The sequence below is a fragment of the Triticum aestivum genome, chromosome 4D (genome assembly GCF_018294505.1).
Source record: "Triticum aestivum cultivar Chinese Spring chromosome 4D, IWGSC CS RefSeq v2.1, whole genome shotgun sequence".
Classification (NCBI taxonomy): Eukaryota; Viridiplantae; Streptophyta; class Magnoliopsida; order Poales; family Poaceae; genus Triticum; species Triticum aestivum.
In genome coordinates, this window is record NC_057805.1 from 263,682,098 (window position 1) to 263,689,825 (window position 7,728).

Sequence of the window (7,728 nt, forward strand, 5' to 3'; positions counted from 1 at the left end):
TTCTAAAAAAAAGTTCAGGTACAAAATTAGAACTGGTCACAATCAAATGTACTGGCACATCAGTGCTTCACACCCATAGCTCGGATTTAACTAGTATCTGACAAGATTCAGTTTTTACCTCAAATTAGAGCACATCCAGGCAGCCAGTCCTGCCTCTTCTCCCAAAGAAGCAGTGGCCTCCGCCGCGCGATGAAGTAGGCCCTCTGCCATCCATCGTTCCGAGCAACACGGGGAATGTCTGACGTTGACTCCTGTAATGGACGTTGTTGACGGACCCTGGCACCAGCGGCGGCGGCAGGACTTCGATTGATGGATTGCCCACTTCTTCGACATGCACAAACACTCGATACATGTACATCCCTAACGTGGTCCGCGGCGGCCTGGGTGGCAAAGAATAGTACAACCCCAGTTCCTGCACCGGTATCTCAACACCAATCACCTTCGGTATGGTGGACGGCTTCTTAATCCATGCCATAACCGTCAGAGCCCAGCTGTCTGGAGGAACAAACATACTTACGGGGTCGTTGATAAGCTCATTCATGGACTCGCTGTTCCAAGCATGTCGAGGCATGCCGTGGAAGTTATGCTTTGTTAAAAACTCAAGCTCAGAGGGCACCGAGCCCCATCCTAGGTGCCACCGATCAAAGCTCACCAGCGTGCCATCGCAGAACAAATGCCGGGAAGATTCGAAAACACGACTGCAGTCGAAAGTTGTCCGGAATCTGACGAAGAAATCAGCCAGTGGCGGATAAACTTCGACGAGAAAGTCACATTTGGATGCCGTGCGCAATGCCAAGAGCTTTGACAAGGTCGTCCGGCAAGACGGGAGGCCGGTCGTAGTTGATGGTTACCATCAGCACTTTGCCGGCAAACTAGTCGTCAAGCGCCGCCATGCCACTGTTGAGCGACAGCACGCAGTGACCGAAGGCAGGACAGACCTCAGGATCTCCGGCTCGGAGATCCGCGTTGACCGGCGACATGATAGTGAGCTTGAGTACAGGGAGTACAGGAGGGGGATTTGGGGGAACTGGAGTAGGAATCGAGATTCCAGAGGTGGGGGAGGTGCGGGAGATTGGGGATGAAAAGGTAGCTTGAATTTCGAACAAGCGCCAATATGCTCTCAGCGCGCAAGCGCACGAAAACACCGGTGGCGCCCACATGTCGGCCTAATAGTCCTTGTTCTTTCTTTTTTGGAGAGCCTGGCTTTTTTTTAGGTTCTTTTGAGAGCCCGGCCTGAGAGTCATAATTGACATGTTTGGCATTGCGTTACTACTCGGCCCATATTCAACGACACCTCACTGGCCCAAACAAGTGTACATCATCGAAAAGACACTAAGCTCAAATTATATAACTTGAAAAAAGGAGATACACTCTGAACAGTGGAGAATGGTGATGCCCTAATTTAGCCCACTAGTAGTTCGAGACAATAAAAAGTTCAAAACAACGATATATACAACATTCAAACACTGACTAGTGACTACTACTGACATAAACAGCAAGACATGATAGTTCATAAGAAGTCTTGCTACACCACCAAAATGCACCCATCTGCAGCACTCAGACTCTCGTGATCCAGACAAGATTGACATTCTAAACAGAGGCAACTATTACATAGTAAGAGTGACATAGACGAGGATGACCAAATGATAAGGAATATGCATAACAAAAGAAAGAACTACCCATCCAGAACAAGCAGCGAAGACAACAAAGTCATTCGAAGAGACGATCCAACACCATCATAATTTGCAGCCCCGCTTCAGCGACCAATGATCCGGAGACACCAGTACTCCACCCTTTCGACACAACAGCCCAATTACCTATCAACCTGAAGGCTTGAACCACATCACTGCCTGTCGTAATTGAGACATCCAAGGATCGAAGTTAATCCTGATGCCTTTGTCATTCTCACCTTCTTTTCGCTGCAGGCTGTATTGTTGACAATCAGGGGAGTTTGCTCCTGAACTCGTAGGACTTGCCGTGTAGACTCAGTTTTCCATAGCAAACAGAGCCTCTCTGCCATCCAGGTCCTTGCCAATGGTGATCTCCTAGTTAATCGGATAATTGAGTCCGAGAAACAGAGAGTGTGAACCAAGGCTGTTTAACCGCCTCCAACTAAAAAATCCTGAAGGCCCCAACAAGCTGGTATCATGCTCATATACGTAACAGCCACTGTCCGGATACTCACGTATTTCACGGTGCTTGTATACATTGGGGTTTTTGCAATATAACTTTTCCGGCTCAAGTGTCCGAATGATCATCAGTCTTTTGTCGTCGTCTGATCGAGCGAGGAACCAGTTGTGCTTCCCTGTTTTTGGCAAAGGTGGTGTGATTACAATGGGCAGTAACTGTAGGGACATTGCATCATATAAAAAAGAACAGGCATTATTAATGTAAGATCAGCATTGTTCAGAGTATGAGTAGTGTTGGGGATATTACCACTTGGCGTAAACCGGCCAGGAGAGGCCGGGTTAACTTCATAAGTAGTTCATCTGTATCTGAAGCCCATGAAGACAGACGGTGATGCTTCATGAAGGCCCAGGGCCCAAAGCCGGTTTAAGGCATGTAGACACAAACCGGCATTGAGGTGTAAACTTGTAGTGTAAGATATGGGTAGCAGAGACCGAGCCGGACACGATTATGAGCCGGCATCGGAGTCTGTAAACCGACAGGCGTCAACCCATGTATATAAGGGGACGACCCGGCGGCGGTTCAGGGACAACAAACAAAAACTCGAGACCCAGGCAAAGCGTATTTGCTCCCTGGTCAACGAAACCCCATCAATTCCATCACAACTAGATGTAGGCTTTTACCTTCATCGTAAGGGGTTGAACTAGTATAAACTTTCTTGTGTCCCTTGTCCACTTTAACTCCTTTAAGCTAACCCGTAGCGATGGCTCCACGACTAAGTCCTTGCTCTAGGACATCTTCCGTGACAAAACCACGACAAGTAGGATAATGAAAGAAACAACATTGATATGTCCCTGTTGGAACTGGGAGGAAAATACAGGAAATGTATACTGGGTTCAAAAATATAGAAGTGCCATGCATGGTTATACTCATGTTATCTCGCAATCGATTCTTCACACGAAACTACCATGTCATGCATCTTATGTAATCATGTTCTGTCCTCACAGACAAATTCTTCAAGGTAACTAACATACCATGCATTGTTATATACTCGTGTTCTGTGGGCGAAATTTTTGTGAGGATATTATTCTAGCCATTGATTGCTGAAGGGTGAATATAGGTATGTACACATGGTAAGCATTACAGGATTTCACTACTTCCAAATATAGAGTTCACCATATGCACATTTACTTCCCTAATGTATGGTTAGATGAAACCAACAGTGTGGTGCATGTTTCTACATCGTGAAAATGAGGAAACTAACATGGCCATTGATACACACTCATATTTAGTAGTAGTATATAGATTACTATAAAATAAGGAGAATATCCATATATTCCTAACCGTTTGATTATTCAGGGGTACAAATTGGCTGTAATGACACGATCACAATCGCATGAATTAACTCATTCCAAATATAGCTGATTTACGGCGTCTCTAATACATTGCCATAGTTCTACTCAAATTCTGCTCAAACAGGGATATGCCAATCATCACAAAAAGTTCAAACAGTGTCATGGCATCATCATTAACATGAGACGGAAACAACTTACATGCGCCGTCCCAGCAATACGTGGTGCCATCTGCTTTGTCGACCGTGTAGATGATGCCATTGTGTTCAATAGCATCACAGAAGTGTGTATCAGCTTCACTCCCTGGTCATCGAAACCCCATCAATTCCATCACAACTAGACGTAGGCTTTTACCTTCATCGTAAGGGGCCGAACTAGTTTAAACTTTCTTGTGTCCCTTGTCCGCTTTAACTCCTTTAAGCTAACCCGTAGTGATGGCTCCACGACTAAGTCCTTTCTCTAGGACATCTGCCGTGACAAAACCACGACAAGTAGGATAATGAAAGAAACAACATTGATATGTCCCTGTTGGAACTGGGAGGAAAATACAGGGAAATGTATACTGGGTTCAAAAATATAGAAGTGCCATGCATGGTTATACTCATGTTATCTCGCAATCGATTCTTCACACGAAACTACCATGTCATGCATGTTATGTAATCATGTTCTGCCCTCACAGACAAATTCTTCAAGGTAACTAACATACCATGCATTGTTATATACTCGTGTTCTGTGGGCGAAATTTTTGTGAGGATATTATTCTAGCCATTGATTGCTGAAGGGCGAATATAGGTATGTACACATGGTAAGCATTACAGGATTTCACTACTTCCAAATATAGAGTTCTCCATATGCACATTTACTTCCCTAATGTATGGTTAGATGAAACCAACAGTGTGGTGCATGTTTCTACATCGTGAAAATGAGGAAACTAACATGGCCATTGATACACACTCATATTTAGTAGTAGTATATAGATTACTATAAAATAAGGAGAATATCCATATATTCCTAACCGTTTGATTATTCAGGGGTACAAATTGGCTGTAATGACACGATCACAATCGCATGAATTAACTCATTCCAAATATAGCTGATTTACGGCGTCTCTAATACATTGCCATAGTTCTACTCAAATTCTGCTCAAACAGGGATATGCCAATCATCACAAAAAGTTCAAACAGTGTCACGGCATCATCATTAACATGAGACGGAAACAACTTACACGCGCCATCCCAGCAATACGTGGTGCCATCTGCTTTGTCGATCGTGTAGATGATGCAATTGTGTTCAATAGCATCACAGAAGTGTGTATCAGCTTTGCTCCCTGGTCATCGAAACCCCATCAATTCCATCACAACTAGACGTAGGATTTTACCTTCATCGTAAGGGGCCGAACTAGTATAAACTTTCTTGCATCCCTTGTCCGCTTTAACCCCTTTAAGCTAACCCGTAGTGATGGCTCCACGACTAAGTCCTTTCTCTAGGACATCAGCCGTGACAAAACCACGACAGTTGGCGCCCACCGTGGGGCTATCGCACGATGGTTTCAAGTTCTTGGAGAGCAGCTTCGAAGGACTCAAGGGTTACGCTATGGGCCGGATGACCAAGAGTCGTCGCGGCAAGCTCTACATCAACGATGCAGGCAGGGGCCCCGAGGTCGGCTCAATCGAGTACGGGTACCGGGTCCCCTTTGGTGGCATACACATTTTCATTGGCAAGATCGGTGAACCGGGCCCTGAGCCGGACATCTGCGCCGACCTTGTCGAAACGGCTCAACGTGTGAGATCTGCCCGGGTCAAGCCTATCATGAAGCGTGCCTTCGTGGGAGTTATCCATGGAGGTGAATATGAGGATAGATCGGAATCTGGTGGTGAGACCGTCGTTTATTCCGGTGACGAGTCATCGACTGGAGAGACCGAGTTGTTATATCAGTTACAAGATGGCCAGATTGGGGGCTGTTCCGAGGGCGACAGTATTCCGGACCCCTTCGATCTGCCAAACCGGGTGGCGATCTTCATGGCCGGCACGCAACCAGCGCTCGACTCTTCAACCGCAGCGGCGATGATTTCCGGGTAAGCAGCAATGGCAGCGGCTCGGGCAGGAGGCCCTGTGCGACCGCCAGCTCGGGTTCTATCTGATTTGTTTGATGTGTTGGCAACGCTGATGGCGGAGGTTAACCCGGCGGATCAGGATGCACACAATGCGGAAGTTGCGAAAGTGAAAGATCAGATCACCTAGGCAAAAGCCGACTTAGCAGCTGAGGATACAAGGATAGCCGCGGAGCGGGCCGCTTTGGATGCACAAGCTTACCGGGTTATGCTGGATCAGAGTGCGTCGAACGAAGTCTTGAAGAGGAGGCACCGATCTCGCCTGCCGCCGGTTTACGACACTAGAAATCTCTTTAACACCCCAGGGGCAGGAGCCAGTAATCCGCCGGTGGTAAACCGGGCAGAGGCACCCGGAGCAGGGCGCCGGTTCAGCCACGTTTGGTGGATCCGCCTTGTCAGAACAACGCTGTGGTACCTCATGTCCCCACACCACCGGGTCATTATTCTAACCCAATGGACAACATTGTCGCTGCCGCTTCACAGCTGGCGGCCATCCCGATCGAAGGCAATTCTCCAGCAGCGGTCGAGACGCGTCGGGTTAAGGAGCTTCTTCAGACAGCCCTGATTCAACAGGAGGGTTATTCGTATAGTCGCGATCGGATTCATTCCACTCCCCGTCCAAGCCGGAGTTACAACAGGCGTATGGATGAACTGGCGGTGTCAAGCAATGCGCGGAACCGTGATCCGCCCCATGGCCATAACCCGGCGGGTGGTGCCGGTGATGCTCAAGATGTGGTGAACCGGGCCCGGGCACGCAGAGAGGCCGAGTTAGCAGTGCACCACGAGGCCCGTCAGCTCACTCCGGTTCATCCAACCACATCGGTGGAACTAGGAGTTATCTCTAGTTCCTTGGGAGTGCCATGTCTTGTCCCGGCGTTGCGCAATGTGCGCCTGCCCAAAGATTTCAAGGGCCCACGCAAGGTGCCGAATTACACCGCTGATTTATCCCCTGAAACATGGGTTGAAAGCTATGAAATGGCCATGGAGATGTCGGATGTGGATGATGCGGCATGTGCGAAGTACATAACCATGATGTTAGAAGGAATGGCCCGCACTTGGCTAAAGAGTTTACCGGCTAATTCTATCAGGTCATGGGCTGAGTTGAGAGCCCGGTTTGTTCAGAATTTCAAGGATACATGCAAGCAGCCCATGTCAATTTTGGACTTAGCTGCCTGTGTCCAGGAGGAAGGAGAGTCAACAACCCATTGGGTGCGCCGGGTTTCGGAGATTTTGCATTCATCGGGCCGCATCAACGCTGACACCGCAGTTTTAACATTGGAAGGCAATTGCCGATTTCATCCCTTGAAGTTGAAGTTGGGACGGCTCAAATGTCATTGTAATGACATGGGAACCCTTATGGCTATACTGGTGAAGTATGCCGACTCTGATAGTACCAAGGATCCCGAGTCTGACGATGACAAGACAGGGAAGGGAAAGAAGAGAGGCAACACCAAGGCGCAGCACCACAACCCGGCCGGTCATGGAAACGGCGGCAAACGTAAAGCGGACCACGGTTTAGATTTTGTGTATAACACTAATACGCACGACAAGGGCCAACGGCGTAAGGGTAAACCGCCCCGGCGGAACGGAATGCCGAATCCTAATCCGGACCGATTGTCATATCTGTTGAATCAGCCGTGTCCAAAGCATGGGACGAAGGAGGAACCATCTACACACCTCTGGAAAGATTGTTATATCATGCAAGTGTTCAAAAATTCTGACTCTTTCCGGTATGATCATGGATCAGGGGGTGGTTCAGGCGGAGGAAATTCCTGTACAGGATTCCACGGCAATCAGGGTGGACATAACAATCAAAGTAATCAGGGTAATCAAAGTGGCCATAATCATCAGAGCAATCAGCAGCAGCAGCAGTCGGGTTACCAGAGCAACCCGAAGCAGTTGAATAGCGGACAGTATCATGTCTTCACCACTAGCTTGGACAAGAGCGATCAGAAGCTTCATAAAAGGATGGTGAATGCCATTGAACCGGCGGTGCCCCATTATTTGCGCTGGTCGGAGCAGCCCATTGTGTGGAGTAGAGATGATCATCCACCCCGTGTTGACAATCCGGGTCATCTGGCTCTGGTGGTGGCACCTCAGGTGGGAGGTTATAATTTCACTAAGGTACTCATGGATGG